The sequence below is a fragment of the Terrapene carolina genome, unplaced genomic scaffold (assembly GCF_002925995.2).
Source record: "Terrapene carolina triunguis isolate 2854851 unplaced genomic scaffold, T_m_triunguis-2.0 Scaffold58, whole genome shotgun sequence".
NCBI lineage: Eukaryota > Metazoa > Chordata > Testudines > Emydidae > Terrapene > Terrapene triunguis.
The window spans coordinates 55,002,788-55,025,383 of NW_020664409.1; the positions used below are offsets into that span (position 1 = coordinate 55,002,788).

At 45.7% G+C, this 22,596-nt stretch overlaps 1 long non-coding RNA gene across 1 annotated transcript in view; it reads left to right on the forward strand.

Annotated features, from left to right (window-relative positions):
* The first annotated feature begins 842 nt into the window (after positions 1–842).
* Positions 843–22,596, forward strand: part of LOC113408909 — a 35,037-nt gene continuing 13,283 nt past the window's right edge. Inside the window, exons 1-2 of the long non-coding RNA XR_003370394.1 lie at positions 843–1,126; positions 2,695–2,739. This is a non-coding gene — a long non-coding RNA (uncharacterized LOC113408909). The remainder of the gene's footprint in view (positions 1,127–2,694; positions 2,740–22,596) is intronic.

A 22,596-nucleotide genomic window follows, 5' to 3' on the forward strand; every position in this document is an offset into this window, starting at 1 on the left:
GTCAACTATTATATATAAACAGTTGTGTGGTGGGCAAGCATTTATCTCTATTGTCATTATAGTCTGTTTATTCTACCTGCTCATGTCAACAGAATCAATGTTGAGTGATACAATTCTGTATATTTATTTTTAAAAATAAATTATTGTCCCAATCCCAAACCCAAGGAAGTGATTTAAAAGACTCCAATTGACTCCAGTAGGCAGTGGGTAAGACCCCACATATGTCATCTTCAAGGTGTGAGGCCAGTACTGGAAGTTCTTATGCGTTGTGTAGTATAGTTTAGCTCAGTGATTACACAGAGATGGGTGCTCACTTGAGTATGAACTCAGGTAACTCTGAGTAAGAACCTCCAGATTGGCACTTAGGCATTTCTGTACACTGGGTAGTTTTTAGGCAATATCTCTAAAATAAAGGACCTCATTCTCCTCTCAGACCATTTTTTACTATCATGTGACTTCACTGACTTCGGTGGAGTTATTCCTAATTTATACTTGAGAAGAGAATCAGGCCCAAAGTGTGTAATGAAATTAATGAAAGGAACATCTCCTTCAGTCTTTTCTCAACCAAGGTTCCCTTTGAAGCTAATGGGAAGTTTTGCTGAGTGGGGCTGCAGGATTTGACCCAGTGTTTGTATTTTCCATACATATATTATCCAAATGCTAGACACTTTTGCTCTGTATTTCAGTTATAATTCTTTTGGACCTCAAACAATAAATTCTTTGCAGTGAGATAAAAACAAACATGGCATGCAGAGAAATACGGGCTGAACACAGGAAGGTAACATAGTGCACTCTGCTTGTGTGTTTTTTTGTTTTTACTTTATCTATCCTGATGAAGGGTGAGGTTGTGCCAAGTGGTGCTCGACAGACTGCGGAGTCTGAAACACAAATGCCATCAACAGCAGAAACCATCGATCCCTTGTTTTACCCTAGTTGGTATAAGGCCAAATCACGGCAAGCAAGCAGCCCAAGTTTGACCCAACTGAGTGATGGGTTGGGCCAAGTAGGGCCGTCCATTTCTCTGGAAATGAATGTAAAGAAGGCAGAAACTACAGAAGCAGCAACAAACAATGAGTGTGCACCTGGGAGTGGTAAGGAAACTAGCACAACTGCAGCTACTTCCCAGGTTAGTGTTAATGATATCTCAAAGTGTATTTGCATGCAGCCGGGGTCCAAATAGGATATAATATTGAAGGAAATTTTGTTTTAAAAAAAATGCAGAGGCAAACCATTATCTCAGAAATATGGAAACACAACTCAGTGTGATTTCAATAAAGTCCATGAATTAATACATTTGATTAAAAATGTATTGTGGGCCAGACTCTCAAACTTAGGAATCCACAGGGGTGTGCATATATTTGCTTGTGCCTAACTTATGTGCCAGTGCACCCAATATGTGGAAGCAAATACCTGAGGCGCTCATGCATGTGGTCAGTTAGATGTCAGACACATGTCTAATTGGCCATGTCTGCACACATCAGGTATTTACACATTAGTGGCAAACAAATCCACACAGTTACCTTTATGCAGTGTTGAAAATCTGAATCTATATGTCACATGCAATTTACAACCATTGCATAGGCAGCTGTTGCTTGAGACTTACCTACTGTAGTTTTACTGCCGTATCTGTCACACATCTGGAATGTACGGTTGCTCTTGGTTAGCCTTTTCTGTATGCACACTGGGCTATGCAAGTGTCAGGGTTCTTTTGTTTGTCTGACGGCAATTCTAAAAGCATGGTGTGATTTAAGTTAATTTTGCATTGTAAATAACTGTTCCAAAAGTTTTCTTTCAAGAGTGTTTTCAATATGATCAAAGATCAGTATGAGCATCAGAAATGCTAGCCCTGTATTAGACTATCACTATTATGACATCGGTATTGATGGAATAATGGGATGTCATGTGTTTTTTATTTTTCTTCTTAAAAGGACACTGTCAGAGTTTGGCAGACCCCAAATTTGACTTTTTCCTCTCTGTTTGTTTGAAAAGTCCATGTAATTCTTAATGGGCCAAAGATTCATGGAGTGGAGCTGAGGAACATGTGAAAAATGTGCACAACACACATGCGCCTGCATTTGTGTGTGTAAATTGGTTAAGGCCTAAATTTAAAAAGTATCCACTAATTTGGAATGGCTCCATTTCTGGGTGCCAAACTCAAGAGATGTAGGTTTTTGAAGATGTAGACCTCCTGTTTTTGAAAATTACTTGTGTGCATGCTTGTGTGTGCTGTGTACGTGTGTGCCTGAGCATGTATGTAGCAAATACTTCAATGCTATGTTTTTTCTTAAAATAAAAAATAAAATAAAAAAATCAGTGTCAGCAGTTTGGCACTCATGAGCAACCCTACAACAATAAACCAGTGTGTGGCGGGGGGGAAAGATAAAGAAACAAGAGTAAATTCAGATATGGCATATGAGGACAAAGCTCTAATGACTGAGGGCCCTCTCCAAAAACCACTGAATTCAGTGGAAACATTTTCATTGATGTCAGTCATAATGAAGGCTAAAATTGGCCTACAGTTTTCAGTGTTAATCCTTCCAGGCCGGGACTTTATTTATGAACAAGAGTAGAGTAAAAATATTTTTTAAAATTATAAAACCTACCATGACAATGTCGTCTTAAGTGTGTTCTAGACAAGATGTCAAAAGCAGGTACTATTCAAAATGAAACTTCTTGTTGCTGTTGTTTCAACAGAACTGTTACAAAGAATTAGGGCCGCATCCTGCACGCCACACTCAGGTAAAATGCCCATTTACTTATCTTAGTGGGAGATTTGCCTGTGTAAGGACTGTAGTTTCCGGCCCTTATTATCAGGAGCAGTAAAATAGCAGAAATAAATGTTTGATGTGACTTTTACTTTTTGGAAACCCTACTGCAGTGGCTTTCAAGCAAACCAAGGAAGCAAACTGAAGCAATTAGGGAAAGTAGAAATACAAGAGTAAACAAGGGGGAAAGAATATTTTTTTAGAGTTGGGACAATTCCCGATGGTTGCGAATCATTGTGCACTGGTTACCATGCTTCAATATTTGTTGGAAATAAGTATGATGTGTATGTACACTGTTGGAGGGATAGCAGGTGAGCAAATAATGGGGGTGTGGTTCTGGGGCCGGGAGGAATTATGGGTGAGATTCACAAAGGAAGGTGGGTAGTCATGGTTTTGTAGGTCAGAAGGATTGGTGGGAATGTGTTTTTAGTGGAAGAGTGGTGAAGCAGTGCTTGGACAAGGAGAAATGGCAAGGTCATATGTAAAATGGCCTCTGCCATGTGGCAGTGATCATGTTAAGTAGGCAAACTTTAGTTTGTTTCCTGCCTATGATTTTAACAAAGACCAATCTGGCATAGTTTCTAGAGTCACTGATAAACCAAATAGAGACTGGGTATATTCATCATGTCCCTGTTTTCACCAATCTCTTAAGTTAAATAATGACATGTAAAAGAATAACTGAAAAAAGTGTTCTGAAAACTGAATCTCTTCACCAAACCCGGTGTTGACCAGCCCAGTTTACTATGACAACATTAGTGAAGCGTTCTTCTTATTTCCTCACAGGAGTTAGCATTCTGCATATCAGTTTTGGCTTTTCTTATCATACTGCATCATCTCTGGAGTCAGATTCAATACATGATTTTTACTTTAATGGGTAGGAAATGTTTTGTTTTACCATTAACTAACAGCACAAGTAGTTTCTCTGGTAATGTTTCTAGGTGGTTTATAAAGGATTTTTTCTCTTTCTGCCGTCTAAAAAGAACCATGCTAGCTTATAATACCTGCTGCCTAAAGCTTTTTCTCCTCACACTCCCAAAATGCCATCCTAGAGTTTAATCCCGCATGGTTAAAAATTAAATATCCCTGATTAAAAAATGAGGGAAACCCTGCATCAAATTCATGGGCTCATATTTCAGTTGTTGTTAGGCATTTCAGTAGCTATTTGAAACTATAAATCAATAATAACAACAAACTACCACTACTTTTGTGATCTTTATATAACATAGTCATGCAAACTTACCCAATGAGTAGTGAGCTTTGTTACAGTCTTAAAGTTATCACTTTGTATGAGAAAGGGGTTTCTTTAGGAGCTACAATGCAGATGAAAGACTCTACATATAGATTTAAAATTCTGCTCCTTACCTCTCATGACAGCAAACTATTTATTATGTGAAAGAAACAATTGTCATTCGTAAGGTCATAGACCATTTTGTCATAGATCTTTCTCACTTTGTCCTAGGAGTTTGGGGGGTTATTTTGGTTTTGGTTTAGTTTTTGAGGTCCCTGAGGCTGAATACTTTTGGGTCAGTTTCCCCCCTCTGTGCATGCGTGTAACTCCTGTTGTCACCAATGATAAGAACACTATTGGTGAGAACAGATTCATAATAAAATATCAAGTCGTACATTTTACAGCACTGGGCACTGGCCTGTTCTGGAAAAGGTACTAAGTCTTTGGACTGAATAGTTTTTTGACTAGTGTCATTTCTCACAGTAGTTAAGGAAGAAAAATGATCTTCCTTTAGAATAACATATGAGCCAGATTCAGCCCTGCCAACACAGTAAGTGTAATGTGTACCCTCTGCAGTGGACTGGGCCATTATTCCCCTGGGGGATTCCACCCCAACATCTCTCTGGGTTTTCAGTGTGGGAGGGCAACAGGAATTCATTGAAACTGCTCATTCCCTTGCTATGGGGGCTATGTCCCCTTCCCTGCCAACACTGTCTGTTTCTGGGGTATTCTGCCTGCCTGCCTGCAGGTCCACTTAGATCTTCAGCAGACGGAATGTTGCAGCTACTTTTCTCCTTTGTTGCCTCCCTCCCAGTCAACATTTTGCTTCTGTTGTTCTGTGCCTGAGTTTATGCCAGGAGAAGCTGGGGTAGACCTGGGAATTAATCTGGTTCTGAAAATAACACAGAGCAAAATCATTCCTACCTGAGGCTGAAATATTTCTATCCTGTTTGGCTGAGGGCCTTCTTTTGATGGGATTTTAATAGAACCTGAAAATTTCCAGAGAGCTCTAGTGAACGACTGGATATACTGGTTTGCTGACAGACCACAGTATCAAACGTCAGGTGGAATTTTGCAATACATGCTGTTTGCAACCACTATTGCAGTAACCCCAAATGCCTTCTTGCCTGGCCTTCACTCTGGGGGCACCATGGCTTACATATGATTTGCAACAAATAAAGCAAAATAGAAGGTGACTAGAACATTGGTGGTGGAAGTCTTGGCAGAGCTTGAGCAACTGAAATTTTTGAAGCCTTATCCTCTTATCTGCTGTTAAAGGTACAGAAAGTGTTCTGTGCCTCCATCACAGGCTCTGTGAAACTTGAACAGCAGACCTTTTGTGGCTTACCTCCGTCCAGCAATCTGAGCTGAGCAATCAGCTATTGAGATTTCAGAGCAATACACTCAGGGGTCAACCACAGCATCTTCTAGGTTTCAGTTTCAGCCAGTATATCTTGATGCAGTGCTGAATTGTGTTGGGCCACATCACATATCTGGTTCATGTCTGTTTTGTCTGGTTCAGACCAGCAAGGAAACATTGGGCCCTCTGTGAGAGTAAATTGCCAGGTGTGCTCAACAGGGCACTGATTAAATCCTGTTCAATAAACTGTCATTCAGCACTGATAATCTTGCGAGCTATTGACAAAGATTTAATCTCCCATATTTAGGAGTGATTACTGAGAAGATTACAACAAAGCAACTCTGATAATATCTAGATAATATCCTTGACTCTAGTTAGCTTAATTTCAGACCTGGATATGGAAAACGAACAGATTTAGTAGCACTGTTGATGATCTCCTCCTAGAGCTGAATAAGCCACGTGGCCCAGGTGATATTAAATCTAGCAGCCACCTTTGATACCATTTAGCCATAAGGTATTGTTGATACAACTTCTACATCAGACTGGAATGAATGGATTAGCCCTTGAGTTGCTAATCCTTTACTCCTTCGTGAATAAATGATTACAGTGGGTGATGTTGGGTAGTTTTTTCTTCTACTCCACATGCCCTTTTATACAGAGTACTGAAAGGGTCTATCTCATCCCTGCCACTATGTCCTCCTCAAATTATTGATAAATATATTGTATAATTCCAAAGGAGTTAATGTAACTCATTGACTTTGTCCAGACTCTCATCAACTTAATCTATCCTTTCTGGTTTCTATCCATCGGGTTTTTGCCATATTCCATTGATATTTAATCATTTCACAATGTCTCTTCTCAAGCCCAGCTACCTTTATTTCTAATAACTGAATCTCCTACAGCACTCCCTAACTCTCATTGCTACTTACCACAACCCTTCCGGCATCTGGAAGGATTTTCTTGATGCGTAAGTAATGGCCATCCTCCTGTGTATCTGCTGGAAGAAAGGGATCGCCTCCAAGACCGGAAACTTTTTTACTAATTCCTAAGGACAGTTTGCCACAATCTGGACTACTGCACCTGAGAAAGAGACATGCATCTTTGAATAGACATACCCTATTAAAATAGACTGAAAGTGGTAAATTACACAACTTCCTGTAGGCCACAAATGATATCTGGATTGATTTATTTGTATTATAATTCGTTTAGAATAATTTCTGTATTTCAGTTGCAATGGTCACCAACATAGTGTGGTCCAAAGAGCAGCAATCCGATCTCCCATATGAAAAATAAAGAATAGATGCATAAATAACCAAAAGCAGCAAAGAGTCCTGTGGCACCTTATAGACTAACAGAGCATGAGCATGAGCTTTGATGGGTGAATACCCACTTCGTCGGATGCATTCGACGAAGTGGGTATTCACCCACGAAAGCTCATGCTCCAATACGTCTGTTAGTCTATAAGGTGCCACAGGACTCTTTGCTGCTTTTACAGATCCAGACTAACACGGCTACCCCTCTGATACATAAATAACCAAGTAATTACATATGGATGATAAAATAGTTTTTATGCAAATGACCTTAGAGACCAACATGTCCCTATCCTTTACCCACTTCTTACGGCATGATTAAATAAATAGTCAAGGAGCCACGAGAGACCATGTGCCCTGAGACCCCAAATGCTGGAAATGCTGATAGCTTTCTGGGTTTAATTATTTTTAATTTCAAAAGGTATTTTGAAGAAAATAAACCATAAGAAAAAGAGCATAATGTTATTCTCATGCTTAATTTCCCATGAGCACAAATACGCTTTATGTATTATTGTAATAGTATATTTAAATTTCAAAAACAAACAGAAATAAATGAAAATTAAACTGTGTTCTGTACATTTAATTGAGAGACTCATAGTGTCAGATTCTATTCAAATTACTACCACACCAGTGCATCTTTTAGCATAAATTATACAGATAAAGTACAAATAACAGCCTGTTTTGTGTATCAATATCTGCACTTCTCTCACAGTGCTGGAATTTCAGAATGCAAAAACCAAGTGATAATGCTCATGTTTGTCATACATGCACAATAAAACATTTTACCGTGCTTATTAATGCAGTAAAGATCATGTGTTCTTTAAACAGTTAAAAAGCTGGCATCTTTGTATTTTTAAATGATACACCAAAGTAGATTTTTCTGTTTTGTCAGTATATCATACAGGCAAAGATGGGTATTGCTGTGTTGTGTTTACGGTCTTGGGTCCTTAATAAATAAGGTTTACTAGTCAGATCATAAAATGCAGGTCTCCATACTTTAGCCATCCCATTCTTGAGTTTGAATAAAAACTGAGGGCTTGTCTATATAGGGAAGCAATTCTGAAGTAAGATAAAGTATAAATTTAAAGTGCTATAGCTTTTCTGGAATAACTGCCTATATAGACACTTATACTGGAAGAGTCCACACACACAGTTTTTCCACAATAACTATTCCAATCAATTTCCTTGTATAGACAAGTTCTTAGTCCCTGGTCCAGTGAAACACTTAAACAGTTCCATTAACTACGGTGCCTTCAGTGGGAATACTCATGTGCCCAAAGTTAAGCATAAGCCCAAAGTACTTAATTAAATGCTTTGCTGGATGAGGCCCTAATTAAGATCCCCAGGATTTGGCCCTGGAGATGGGCAGAAAGAAAAAAAAAAAACACCTCTGACATTGGAGTACTGTATTCAAAAGTCTGCACTCGGATCCAAATTTTGTGACCGCGCCCTATATATCTCATTTGCCAAACCAAAAACTTGATCCAAATACCAGGGGAACAGGCTTACCGTCATTATTAGTAAAGCCTAAGGCCAAACATTTTTAAAGGTGGGTGTCTAAAGTTAGACATCTAAATCGCCGTTTAAGCACCTATATAAGTGCTACTTATTTTCAGAGGTGCTGTATATCTGCTGCTTCCACTGAAGTAAGTGCTAAGTACTTCCAAACATCAAGCTACTTATTTATGTTACTAAATATGGATCTAGCTACCTAACTTTAGGCAAAGAAGCTTGACTTTTGGGGTCTAAATTCTCTCCTTTGATTTACTCATGCTGATATCTGATAGCTGGTCCAATCCATGCACTTTAGGATCAGTGTCTGTCTGGGTCTCTGGTTGCTCTAGTTATTTTGTCTAAGATGAGGTAGAGAGTAAAATATTTTGTAGTCCAAATGAGTTACTTACTAGCAACATGTCATAGAGCCAAGAGTCTAAAGAAATACCATAGTTCAAAGGGACTAAGCCACATGCGTCTAGCTGAAAAGGAAATTCAAGTTAAATCATCCACAAACCGTACTCAATTTCATTTCCCTTTGCAGTCAGTATCTACAGTGCTGTAATTCTGTGAGGATATAACCTATAATAAAGATTGAGCTGTTTGGGGAGAGAAATGCTAATTGAATGACCTATGTTATTCTTGTTTCATGGGTTTTAAAATTTTCCATTACTTGGCTGTAACCTTATGCTATCTACTAGAATTACCATAGGGACATTTCTCTCTGTATTCACATACTTGTAGTTATATCTGCCCCCGTTGCTGAATACTTTTATTTCTTTCAGCTGTGGATTCTCAATATATTTGCTCATGACATAGTATTAAATCAAATGTCAGAGAGGTCTGTAATTGGTTACGTTTTAGCTAATTGCTAGTCATGTACAAGTATTTTAAGTATGCAATGTAGACAGAGCATGGACAAAACAGATTATTAAAAGAAATGTGAGATCACACACTGACTTACTGCTCCTATACATTTGGTTTTCAGTTGTATTTATGTACTCTGTGAAGGGGCATTTCTAAATTTCAGTGTAGTGATCCTTTAGAATTATTTTACCCCTTTGTTGAAGACATAAATAATTTTCTCCTCCCACCCTCCGCCATAATATCAAGACTCAGCCCTGCAAGCCTTGCTCACCTCAATAGTTCTTTTGAAGTCAATGGGACTACTATTGTCAGTAAGACTTACTCATGAGAGTTTAGCTTTGGAGGACTGGATCTTATGTAAAAAACATCTAGAGGCAAAGTCTTCCTCTCAGTGCCACATAATATCTTGATTCCAACATGCTCTCTTCACCAGAATGAACTTTAATGGACCCCAACAGCAACCCTAATACAGGCAAAAAAAATCCTGTCAGATCCTCAAGGCAGCTCTCAGCTCCATTAGTCTGCTCTCCCTATATGAATACATGCACATAGCATCAGCATGAGATATGCATAAAGGGAGAACAAAATATCAGACTTGAGCTCTGCCCTGTGGATCTGAATATCCTTGTATATAGTTCTATAATAAGACTGATAGATGGATGGATAGATATATAATATATGTCAAATGACTGAGCTGAATGACCAGAGGGATCAGTTCACTGTAAGTGATATTCCCCCCTATGCAGTAGACCTGTGCACTGCTTAAGTGACAATTAAACCCCGTTTTGAGGCTCCTCTCTACAGGGCTGAATTTCAGTAGTGCAGCAAAAACAGAGGAAATATCAGGTGCGGAAGACTCATAGGCGAAAAACACTCCAAAAATGTATGATTCTGTTTCTCTCTAACTTTATTACAGAGCTGGGTCTTAGTTTTAAAGTTCAAGTCAGTGGCCATTTGGTTTTGAGATTTAGTTTAGGATGGTTTCTTCTAGATTTCCGTTTTGCACTTTGCTTTTATGCTTACTGCTAGATTTCGTTTAACAAACACATTCAAATAATGCAGGGAAATCCTGACTGATCTTCTCTTAGCATCGCTGTTTCCCCTTGCTCCTGACAGTTGTGTGATTCAGTAGTGCTGGTGACGAGTCGTGGTGACAATACATTGAGAGCAGCTCTCAGACAACTGTGTTCTTGTTATTAATTTGAGTGGCAAATAACAAACCTGAAGTTTTGCATTTTAATAGTCGGGTCTGTGAATTGTCTGATTAGTCGTGAGTATCTTCTTGTTTGTGGGTATTTCAATTTTGTTCCATTTCAAGTAATAATAGATCATAAGAATCACAGAGTGGACAAAATGATTTCTTCTGTTCAGATTGTTGTAATTACCTAATTTAAAAGCTGAACAGACTTGAATTCTGATCTCCATTAAACTGCCTTTTCAGGGCATTTCTCATTTGGTTGTTTAATAAAAAAAATTCTGAAAGGAAAATTATCACCTTCAAAAAAAGTATTATTTTCTTCTGTGTCACAGCTGAATTGCTGCTGTTTTATATCATATCACAGCAGATTCGCTTCACAACGGCACAACCCACCTGTTTGAAAAATTATTGTGTAGATCTCATCCTAATCCTGTGAAATACATCAGCTTTTCTGTTTAACAGTAAATGAGTCCATGCTAAGTAGTACTTGGTGATGTGTACCCATTACAGGTGGGTGAGCATTGAAATATTAGCCTACCTGGCTGCAAATGTGTACCACTGAAATTCCCTTTGACACTAGGATAATTATGACTGTGAGCTTGTGTTTACACACTGCTTCATCCTGCTGCTCAACCTCCCTAGGTTATGAACAAGCAGGCATTGAAATGTGAAAGAATTAACAGCATATTGGATATTTCAGTGCCTGCCTACTCACAAGAATAGCCCAAGGCATTAGAATGGAGGCATAGGGTGGATGTGCACATGCAATTTCACAAACCAACACAAATTTAGGGCTGATTTTTAAACACAGAGTGTCCATTAAAATACTAATGGTGCAGTAACTATGTACACAAAGGGAGCAGCTATTGTTCACTATTCAATAGTTCACACCCAACTGTACATATTACAAAATGGTTTATTGATGGATGTTGCTGTTTATCATTCTGATGGGGTATATTAGACCCGGAGACCCCCTGCTGGAAGGCTGTCAGTCCTGCCACACCCTGTCCCCAAAAGAGCAATAGAGGAGAAGCTTAGAGCAGCTGCTTGGGATGCAGCTAATCAGAAAGAGGCTGCAGGGAAGCAGCCAATCAGGGTCCAGCATGTTCATATAAAAGGAGCTGCAGGAACAGTGTGAATTCAGTCTTCTGGCAGGGATTGGGGAAGTAAAGAAGGTGTTCCTGGCTGGCTGATGGGACTCAAGGAAGATACAGGCCATGGGGAAGTGGCTCAAGGAAACACAGTTAGAGGGACATGGCATGTGGCTGCTACTTAGAAGGTCCCTGGGTTGGGGCCTAGAGTATTGGGTGAGCTTGGGTCTCCCCCAACAGCCAGTGGAGAAGTGGCTGCACCCTGAGAGAAGGAAGTTTAGACAGGCCTAGGGAAGGGACTGTACCTGGAACTGTTACCCCCGAGAAGGGGGCTGAACTGAGACTGATCCAGCTAGAGAGCTGGGGTCACAGGACTAAAGGGCATGCAAAGAGTCTCCAGGGAGGAAGCCCTGTGACCATAGGCACCAACTCCATGGGTGCTCTGGGGTTGGAGCACTCATGGGAAAAAAATAGTGGGTGCTTAGCACCTACCAGCAGCCCTGCCTATCAGCTCCTCCCTCTTCCCCCCAGCGCCTCCCAGTGGCCCACCAATCAGCTCCTCCCCCTTCCTCCCAACGCCTCCTGCACACTATGATCAGCTGTTCAGCAGCGTGCTGGGGAGGAGGAGGTGGAGCGAGGGCGAGGTGCACTCGGGGGAGGGAGCAGAATGGGGGCGGGAAGAGATGGGGTAGAGTGGGGGCAGGAAGAGGCCGGGGTGGGGTGTTGGGGGAAGTGATGGAGTGGGGGCAGGGCCTGGAGTGAAGTGAGGGTCGAGCACCCCCAGGGAAATGAGGAAGCTGGCGCCTATGCCTGGGGCGCTGCTCCATCCCAGAGCAGGAAACTTCACACGTAAGCTGGCCAACTAGGGCAGTGGTTCTCAACCAGGGGTACATGTACTCCAGGGGGTCTGCAGAGATTTTCCAAGGGGTACATCAACTCATCTAGATATTTGCCTAGTTTTACAACATGCTACATAAAAAGCACTAGTTCTTCTTCGAGTGCTTGCTCATATCCATTCCAATTAGGTGTGTGCGCGCCGCGTGCACGATCGTCGGAGAAATTTCTACCCTAGCAACACCCGGTGGGTCGGCTGTGGAGCCCCCTGGAGTGGCGCCTTCATGGCGCTGGATATATACCCCAGCCGACCCAGCGCCCCCTCAGTTCCTTCTTACCGCCCCTGACGGTCGTTGGAACTGTGGAGCGCGGCATAGCTGTTCTCCACTCTCCCTAGCTTATCCTTCAATCTTGTTGAATAGTTCTAGTTTTAGTTGTTTTTACTCTTTAGATAGTTATCCATTTCAGTTTTGTTATAGTTGTAAATAGTTAGCGGGGGTTAAGGGGGTTGTTCTCTGCCCCTTTTCCCCCGGCGCATAGCTGGGCTCATGCCCAAGGCTCCTGGCTTTAAGCCGTGCGCGTCCTGCGCGAAGCCTATGCCGACGAGTGACCCGCACACCTCCTGCTTGAAGTGCCTCGGGGAATCCCATCAAGCAGATAAGTGCCAGATCTGCAAGGCCTTCAAGCCTAGAACTAGAAAGGAGCGGGACTTTAGGCTTCGGCAGCTCCTAATGGAGGCGGCACTTAGCCCGGATCCTCCCTCGGCGCGCCCAGCCCCGGCACCGAGCGCCTCAGTGCGCAGCGCTCCGGCAGCCCCGACCGGCACTGCACCGCGGACTGAAGCAGACAAGCCCTCTCGGCACCGGCCGACTTCGGCACCGCGCCCGCCGCAAGGGACTCGGCGCCGCTCCCTATCTCCGGGCCATAAGAAAGCCCGTAAGGCGCAGGAGACTGCGGTCCTGAAGACGCCGGCTCCCCCGGTGCCGGGGGTAGAGCCGCGTCCCTCCGTGGACCGACAGAAGCAAGTCCCTGCTGCACCGTCGACTCCGGCACCGAGGCCGTTGAGTCCGGTGCACACAGAATCACCACCTCGGTCGGTGGTAGAGCCTTGTCTCCCTTCCACCCCGGAGACATTTGCGACGGCGAGAGACCTTATTGCCCTTACGGAGCCGGCACCGTCTCAACTTCCGGCACCGTTGGCTCCCCGTGCAGTGCAATCCAGGGGCAAGCCTGCCCTGGTGCGCCCACCGTCTCCGGCCGTGCACTCTCGGCACCGCTCCAGGTCTCGGAGCAGGTCCCGACGCCGCTCGCAGTCCCGGCACTGACTATCACCTCGGCACCGGTCGTACTCACGGCCAAGATCCTCTTCGCGGCACCGATCTACGTCTCAGCACCGTCGTGATCATCGGCACCGGTCGGACTCCAGGCGTAGTTCTCGGCACCGGTATGAGCGCCGCTCGACTTCCAGGCGCTCCCGGTACCAGCTTTCGTCGCGGTCGTCGTCCCGCTCAAGGTCTGGTTCTCGGCACCGACGCGGCTACCGGCACCGATCTCGATCCCGGCACCGCTCACCGGCACCGCGCAGGGACCGATCCCCTTACGACCGGCACCGATCGGCACCGTACCATCCGGAGCCGGTTCCGTCGCGTTCGGCACCGCCTTGGCCCTCGAGATCGGCATCTCGCTCCTCCGAGCGGGCCTCCAGATCGGCGTACCCTCCTCAGGGTCAGGCGGCTACGGCTGATTTGGGCCATTGGCAGGAGGCGACCGAGGACCCTGCACAGGGACCTGCGCACTGGTCCTTTTGGACTCCGTGGGCCTATCATCAGGCGCAGGGGGCTCCACCACCATCAGCCTCTCGCTCTGCACGTTCCGAGCCCAGGGCCCCGGAGGCCACCATCTCCCGCCCTCCCCCGGGGGGAATGGAGGCTCCCGTGCCTACACCTACTGCGGCCCTGGACCCAGGGTCAGGTGATGCCCAGCTCCACGAACCCCTGGAGCAGGACCCGCCATTAGACCCCCTGCCACCGGAGGCATCCTCCTCATCTTCCCCCGATGAGGCGGTAGCGGGCACAACCGCCACAGGCTCGCCCCCTATAGACCTTCGGGCCCACCAGGACCTATTGCGCCGGGTGGCGCGCAATATGGACCTACAGGCGGAGGAGATCGTGGAGGTACAGGACCCGGTCATGAACATTCTCTCAGCCGATGCCCCATCCAGAGTGGCGTTACCGCTCATACGTACCATCCAGGCTAATGCCACTACGATCTGGCAAACCCCTGCCTCTATTCCACCCACAGCCAGAGGGGTGGAAAGAAAGTACTTCGTTCCCTCCAAGGACCACGAGTACCTTTATACCCATCCCCAACCGTGCTCACTGGTGGTGTCGTCAGTGAATGCACGGGAGCGCCACGGCCAGCAGGCTGCAGCGCCCAAATCGAAGGACGCTAAGCGCTTTGATTTGTTTGGACGCAAGGTTTATTCGGCGGGAGGGCTACAACTTAGAGCGGCCAACCAACAGGCGCTCTTAAGCCGCTATAATTTCAATTCCTGGACATCGATGGGGAAATTTAAAGAACTGGTTCCCCAGGAATCAAGGGAGGAGTTCGGGGCCTTAGTAGAGGAGGGTAAGAGGGTGGCACGTACCTCCTTACAGGCCTCCTTAGATATTGCAGACTCGGCCGCTAGAACTCTGGCCTCGGGTATAGCCATGCGGCGAATCTCTTGGCTCCAGGTGTCAGGCTTGCCGCCAGAACTGCAGCAGACCCTGCAGGATCTACCCTTTGAGGGCCAGGGCCTGTTTTCCGAAAAGACGGACTCTCGGCTCCAGAACCTTAAGGACTCAAGGACAATGATGCGCTCCCTGGGGATGCATGTCCCAGGGCCTCAGCGCAGACCCTTCAGGCCCCAGCCTCAGAGGTTCTACCCTCCCCCGCCTCGTCCGAGACAGGACTTTGCCAGAAGGCGGGGTCGCGGTGGTAGGCGAAGGTCGACCGGCCCTCAACCGGCTCAAAATCAGGGACCGCCTAGGCCACCTTCAGGCCCTAGGCAGAACTTTTGAAGGTGCGGTCGAGGACGGCACCAAAACCAGTACCCAGGATCCAACTCCCCCCTTTCGGGATCGCCTCTCCCGTTTCCACCGTGCTTGGTCCCTTATAACCTCGGACCATTGGGTCCTTCGCACGGTGGAGAGGGGATACGCTCTCCAGTTTTCCTCATCCCCCCCATCCCACTCCCCCTCCCCGTCCCTCTTCAGGGACCCTTCTCACGAGCAATTCCTTACACAGGAGGTTTTTGGGCTCCTCTCTATGGGAGCCATAGAGGAGGTTCCACCAGAGTTAAGGGGCAGGGGGTTTTATTCCCGCTACTTCCTGATCCCCAAGTCAAAAGGGGGTCTACGGCCCATCTTAGACTTGCGCGGACTCAACAAATTCATAGTAAAGTTGAAGTTCCGCATGGTATCATTGGGGACCATTATCCCTTCCCTGGATCCTGGAGACTGGTTCGCCGCCCTCGACATGAAGGACGCATATTTCCATATAGCAATCTATCCGCCTCACAGGCGCTTCCTGCGATTCGTAGTAAACATGGTGCACTACCAATTTGCAGTCCTCCCTTTCGGCTTGTCCTCGGCTCCCAGAGTGTTCACAAAGTGTGTGGCGGTCGTCGCGGCATACCTCTGTCGACAAGGGGTACAGGTGTTCCCGTATTTGGACGACTGGCTCGTACGCGGCCGCACCAGAGACCAAGTTCAAGCTCACGTCCACATAGTGACACAAACTTTCCACGAGTTGGGCATTCTACTCAACAGAGAGAAGTCCACTCTAGTGCCAACCTAGAGGATAGAATTCATTGGGGCAATCCTCGACTCCAGATGTGCCCGAGCCATTCTACCAAACAACCGCTTTCATACCATCACAAGCGTCATTCAAGGACTCAGGGCATTTCCGATTACCACAATAAGGACATGCCTCGCCCTGTTGGGTCACATGGCCTCGTGCACCTACGTAACCGAGCATGCCAGACTACGGCTTCGCCCACTTCAGGCTTGGGTATCATCGGTGTACCATCCTCATCGGGACAACCTGAACATGGTGGTCACGGTTCCGTGCTCGGTATTGACCTCCCTCACCTGGTGGTTGGATCGCACGGCAGTCTGTGCAGGAGTGCCGTTTCACGCCCCACAACCCTCCCTCCACCTGGTCACGGACGCTTCATCTCTAGGATGGGGCGCTCACCTCGGGGAGCACCATACCCAGGGCCTGTGGTCCGCGTCCCAACTAGCCCTGCACATCAACGTCCGAGAGCTGATGGCGGTGCGCCTAGCCTGCCAGGCATTCCTCAATCTCCTACAAGGCCGTTGCGTGTTGGTTCTCACCGACAACACCACGGCCATGTTTTACATCAACAAGCAAGGCGGAGCCCACTCATCGCTCCTATGCCAAGAAGCCATTCGCCTGTGGGACTTCTGCATCGCCCACTCGATACATCTCACGGCCTCGTTCCTTCCTGGAGTCCAGAATACGCTGGCGGACCATCTCAGCAGGTCCTTCCAGACACACGAGTGGTCAATTCGCCCGGACATCATCTATTCCGTCTTCCAGAGGTGGGGATTTCCCCAGGTCGACCTGTTCGCATCTCGAGCCAACAGGAAGTGCCAGGCATTCTGCTCCCTACACGGGCGAGCTCTAGGCTCTCTGTCGGACGCCTTCCTTCTAACGTGGAAAGACCACCTGTTCTACGCCTTTCCTCCATTTCCGCTGGTCCACAGGGTACTGCTCAAGATCCGCAGAGACCAGGCACAAGTTATTCTAGTCGCTCCAGCTTGGCCAAGGCAGCACTGGTACACCACACTGTTGGAGCTTTCGGTTCAAACATCGATCACGCTCCCCTTGAGTCCAGATCTCATCTCTCAGGACCACGGCCGACTGTGTCACCCCGACCTGTAATCGCTCCACCTCACAGCGTGGATGCTCCATGGCTGAATCAGACAGAGCGGCAATGCTCGCAGTCCGTCCAGCAGATTCTGCTGGGAAGTAGAAAGCCCTCTACACGGACCACTTACTTAGCCAAGTGGAAACGTTTCTCCTGTTGGTGTGAGCAACGAGCTACGTCCCCCTTGCAGGCGCCTATTCCTCTCATACTCGAATATCTCCTGTCCCTAAGACAGCAGGGCTTGGCGATATCTTCAATCAGGGTTCACCTCGCCGCCATTTCGGCATTCCACCCAGGAGAACTCGCGTCCTCGGTCTTCTCTAACCCGATGGTCGTTAGATTCCTCAAGGGCTTAGACTGGCTGTACCCACAGCAACGCCAGCCAGTTCCGACGTGGGACCTCAACCTCGTTCTCTCCAGGCTCACAGGGCCTCCGTTTGAACCATTGGCGACCTGTTCACTCCTGTACTTATCCTGGAAGACAGCCTTCCTCGTAGCCATCACCTCAGCACGGCGCGTTTCTGAACTCAGAGCGCTTACGTCCGAACCCCCATACACGGTGTTCCACAAGGACAAGGTGCAGCTTCGCCCCCACCCTGCCTTTCTTCCCAAGGTGGTCTCACCTTTCCACGTGAACCAGGATATCTTTCTTCCAGTCTTCCATCCAAAGCCACACGCTACTCGTCAAGACCAGCGTTTGCATTCTTTGGACGTACGCAGGGCCCTGGCTTTCTATATTGACCGTACAAAGCCATTTAGGAAGACGACACAACTCTTCGTTGCGGTGGCCGACCGGATGAGAGGCTCACCTATCTCCTCACAGTGCCTCTCCTCTTGGATCACGTCCTGCATTCGTGCTTGCTACGTCCTGGCCGGTGTCCCGACGCCACGCCTCACCGCTCACTCCACAAGGACCCAGGCCTCCTCGACTGCCTTCCTGGCTCAAGTCCCGATCCAGGACATTTGTAGAGCTGCAGTTTGGTCATCGGTCCACACATTCGCTGCTCACTATGCACTGGTGCAACAATCCAGAGACGATGCTGCATTCGGGTCAGCGGTTCTGCACACAGCAATATCTCACTCCGACCCCGCCACCTAGGTAGGGCTTGGGAGTCACCTAATTGGAATGGATATGAGCAAGCACTCGAAGAAGAAAAGACGATTACTCACCGTTGTAACTGTTGTTCTTCGAGATGTGTTGCTCATATCCATTCCACACCCGCCCCCCTTCCCCACTGTCGGAGTAGCCGGCAAGAAGGAACTGAGGGGGCGCTGGGTCGGCTGGGGTATATATCCAGCGCCATGAAGGCGCCACTCCAGGGGGCTCCACAGCCGACCCACCGGGTGTTGCTAGGGTAGAAATTTCTCCGACGATCGTGCATGCGTCGCGCACACACCTAATTGGAATGGATATGAGCAACACATCTCGAAGAACAACAGTTACAATGGTGAGTAACCGTCTTTTCAGTCAATACAAGCTAAAATTTCATACAGTGACTTGTTTATAGTGCTCTATATACTATACACTGAAATGTAAGTATTATATTTATATTCCAATTGATTTTTTATAATTATATAGTAAAAATGAGAAAAGAAGCAATTTTTCAGTAACAGTGTGCTGTGACACTTTTGTATTTTTATGTCTGATTTTTGTAAGCAAGTAGTTTTTAAGTGAGCTGAAACTTGGGGTTATGCAAGACAAATCAGACTCCTGAAAGGGGTACAGCAATCTGGAAAGGTAGAGAGCCACTGAACTAGGGTACTGAGATAGGACCTGTTGGTCAGACTGAGTACCAGAGTCTGAGGAGGGCTACACAGACATTGCCAATGGAGGGATACCGTGATGGGTCTTGTTGTACTGTTGAAGGACTGAGCCCGGGGAGGGCTACAGAGAAAGGACACACCCAACTGAGGGGTACTATGATAGGCCCCGTTGGACTGTTAAAGACTGAGCTGAGGGAGGGCTGCATGACATTACCAAGGGCGCTGAAATAGGCCCAGTTGGATGGTATACCCCAGAAGAGGTTTGTTTTGCTGTGCACATGGACTGAATGTGACATGGACGGAAGGCTGAGTCACCAAAGACCCTCCTGATGAGTGCAGTGGCCGACCAGGGGCACCGTGAGTGGAGAAGTTGACAAAAATTGCAGGCGTGCACACGCTCGCCAGGGGTCCACTCACATGAGGTGAGCCCCACCCTGTTACAATCATCTACTCTTTTTTAATAATTGCTAGTCAATGGGAGCTGCACCTGTTTCGCCAAAAGGAGGATTATCAGAATCTTTAACCTTCCCCTGGAAAGCCACCTGAGATGGGCAGAAGGGGCCTTGGTTTCTCATCTTATCTAAAGGGTGGCACTTCTCCCAGTTCAGCAGAGTACTGCACTGTAATGCCACCATTGCCCACACCAGAGTGCAGAGCAGAGAGTGGGACTTAATTCCACAATCATCTATCTGTCTGAGAAGTGATAGTGTTATCAGTTGAGTTATATTATTGTTCTTAGGGTGTGAACACCTTTTGGCTATCAGCGCTCAGTATCACTGTCCTAGCAAGGAGAAAACACCTACACTCACAGATCCAGACCAACAAACACATAGCTGAGAAGATGTAGAAACATGAGATCAGGGCAAAGAAAAATGTTTAACTGTGCCATGGACTTTCTCTTTCCATTGCATGGTAGCTCCAAGAAATTAGAACTTGCTGCTTCAGCTGACATTTCAGCAAGTTGTTTTCTTCCTCGAGCGCTCTCAGTATTTTTCTGGTCTTCATAGAATGTGGAACATGTCCACAGCTCTTACATGCCACCCCCAACATATTTACAATAACACAGCTAAGCCATTCATTCATGACTAAGTTAAAGTAGCATTCAAACCTTCAAAGCATGCTGTGTCTATAAACCCCATAAATTATGCTGGCTCTGTTATCTGATACAATGAATCAAATTCTTGGGTGAGTCACAATCTGAACTGGTGGGGTGTCTCATTCATCAGGTTTACCACAGCATCCATTTAAAAAAAATCTTTAATTTACAGCACTATGTATTTCCCAGTGGAACAGCTAGGCAGCATAGCCAAACTTGACTGATCCACTATTAGATTTTCTATCTATCCCTGGAGCAAGGTAGGAAAGTTTCTTTTGGCTGGAATTAGATGGGCCATGTCCTGTAAGGTAACACTTGGAAGTTTTGTATATTTTAATTTAGTTCTTGGTTGTTTCTCCCTGCTTATCTGCTGGGAGAGAAAAGTGGAGGAAGAGAGACCCTTTGGGGGCAGGCAGTAGTGTGAGTACTAGATTTCTCACATTGGCAATCAGTACTCATTCATTGTTGGCGGGGGCGGTTAGAGGATTTTTTTTTTATTGGACTAGTCTCTGATGCAACTGGAAAAGGAGCAGGACCAGAAATGATCAGGGATAGTTGATTAACTAGAAAAGCCTCCAGAGATTTACTATGGGAGTATCAAAGAATGATGGATGGGTAAGTCCAGAAAAGACCCGTCAGCTTGAACACCTGCATTTTTGTAAAACTGCTTCCTTCACTTTCTCCCACTGAGTAGGGCCCTGTAACTTATAAGTTGGAGTTGTGACCCACTTTTTCTTCTAATTTTTTCCTTTCTGTTTTCTCTGACAGCAAGACTAGGCTTTGATCCAGACTGAAAGCTAATTGCTCTCAGTAGAGAGAGTAAACGTCTTTGGTATACATAAAGAAGCTGGATGGAAAGTTAAAAGGGTGTGCTTTTGTTAGATTTTGGCCAAGGCATTGAGATCGATTAGGAATGAAGTGAAATGAAGGGTTTTGTTTGTCCCAAAAGACCTTTCAGACAATACCAACACAAGGAAGCTTTTATTTAAGATACTCTTCCCCAGAACTGGCTTCAACATTTGTTCAGACTCCCAGACCTGTGGTTTACTTAATATTCTGCAGGGAATGTATGCAGCCTACGCAAAAATAAGCAAATCTGAACTGTTTTTGCTCAGAACTAAATTTGGTATTGTTAAGGTCCTGAGTAAGTGACATTGCATTATCCGTTTGCCACACAGCACTAATTGTAAGTAATGAAAATCCATTCAAATAAAACATTTAGTCCCAATGGACTTTTAAAGTACACTACTGGCCACCATTCAAAGAATGACACAGCTAGTATTATAATTGATGGAGTCTGCCTATGCATATGCTGTCTGCTACGTATATAGCTGAACAGTTTTTTTCAGATAATATTCTGTTGGTTCACCCTGATTTTTTTTTTTTAAAGGAAACATTTAATAAAAGCAATCTCTCATCTTGAAGCAGTATGGTGATAAGGGTGACAGCTGCCAAGTATTCTGCTGAAGCAGCTATGTTGCATAAACAGACATTCTTTAACTAAGTTTAAACTATTTAAAAATAACCTCTTGCATTCCCTTTATTTTCACTACCTGAATATGGTTAGTGTCAGGGGTGTAGAACCTGACAGCTGAGGCACCAACCAGAGCCTACAGATTATGGGATAGGTATGTGACCAATTAACATGTTTTTAAGCATGACCATTTTTTGTCAACACTGGGTGCTAGTGGTGTTTAAAAATGTTAGTTAAAACTAGTTAGTTAACACACCACTCAATTTCCTAGTCTAGACAAGCCCTTAGAGGCAGGATGCATGCATTGTTACTGCTCATTTTCCACTTTTTCCCCAAACATACATCCTTGCAATCCGCCCCCCACCCCCCAATCAAAAGAAGCCAGCAGAAGACACCCTGCAGTCAGTGGGGTTGCTCAAGTGTAACTCAGAGCAGAAAGTGGCACACTGACTTAAGAAATAAACAGTTTTCTAAGGTCAGATTTAGAACTTTTGGCCCAAATTTTTCTTCTGCTGTATCAGTGTAAATCAAGAGCAACCTCCATTGAGTCAATGAAACTGAGAGAGGAATTTGGCCCAAGATCACTTTAAGAGCCATAGGCTGTATCCACACTGCAAAGAAAACCAACAGCACTGTGTCTCAGAACCTGGGTCAATTGACTCAGCCACACTGGACTCAGGCTGCAAGGCTAAAAATAGCAGTGTAGACATTCCTGCTTGGGCAGGAGCAGATGCCCCGAGACTCTCCACCCTTGCCAGGTTTCATAGCCTGGGCCCCTGCCTGAGCAGGAATGTCTACACTGCTATTTTTAGCCCTGAACCCCAAGCCCTGTGAGCCTGAGTCAATAGATCTGGGCTCTGAGATTCAGTTTTTCTTTGCAGACATACCCCTCAGTTAATGGAGTTACTGTGGGAAATGGGTTATTTTGGAGATTTTGCCTTACTAGCAGCAGCAATAAAAAAAAAAGGTCAAATACTGAGATTTTTTACTTGATCCTTACTCAAGCAAACTCCCTCTGATTGTCTGAGTAAGGGCTAATGTGATTAAAAACTGAAAAAAACATGTCATGATTTCAGTCATATTCTAAAACAGGGGTCGGCAACGTTTGGCAAGCAGCTCACCAGGGTAAGCACCCTGGCGGGCCGGGCCAGTTTTATTTACCTGCTGACGCTGCAGGTT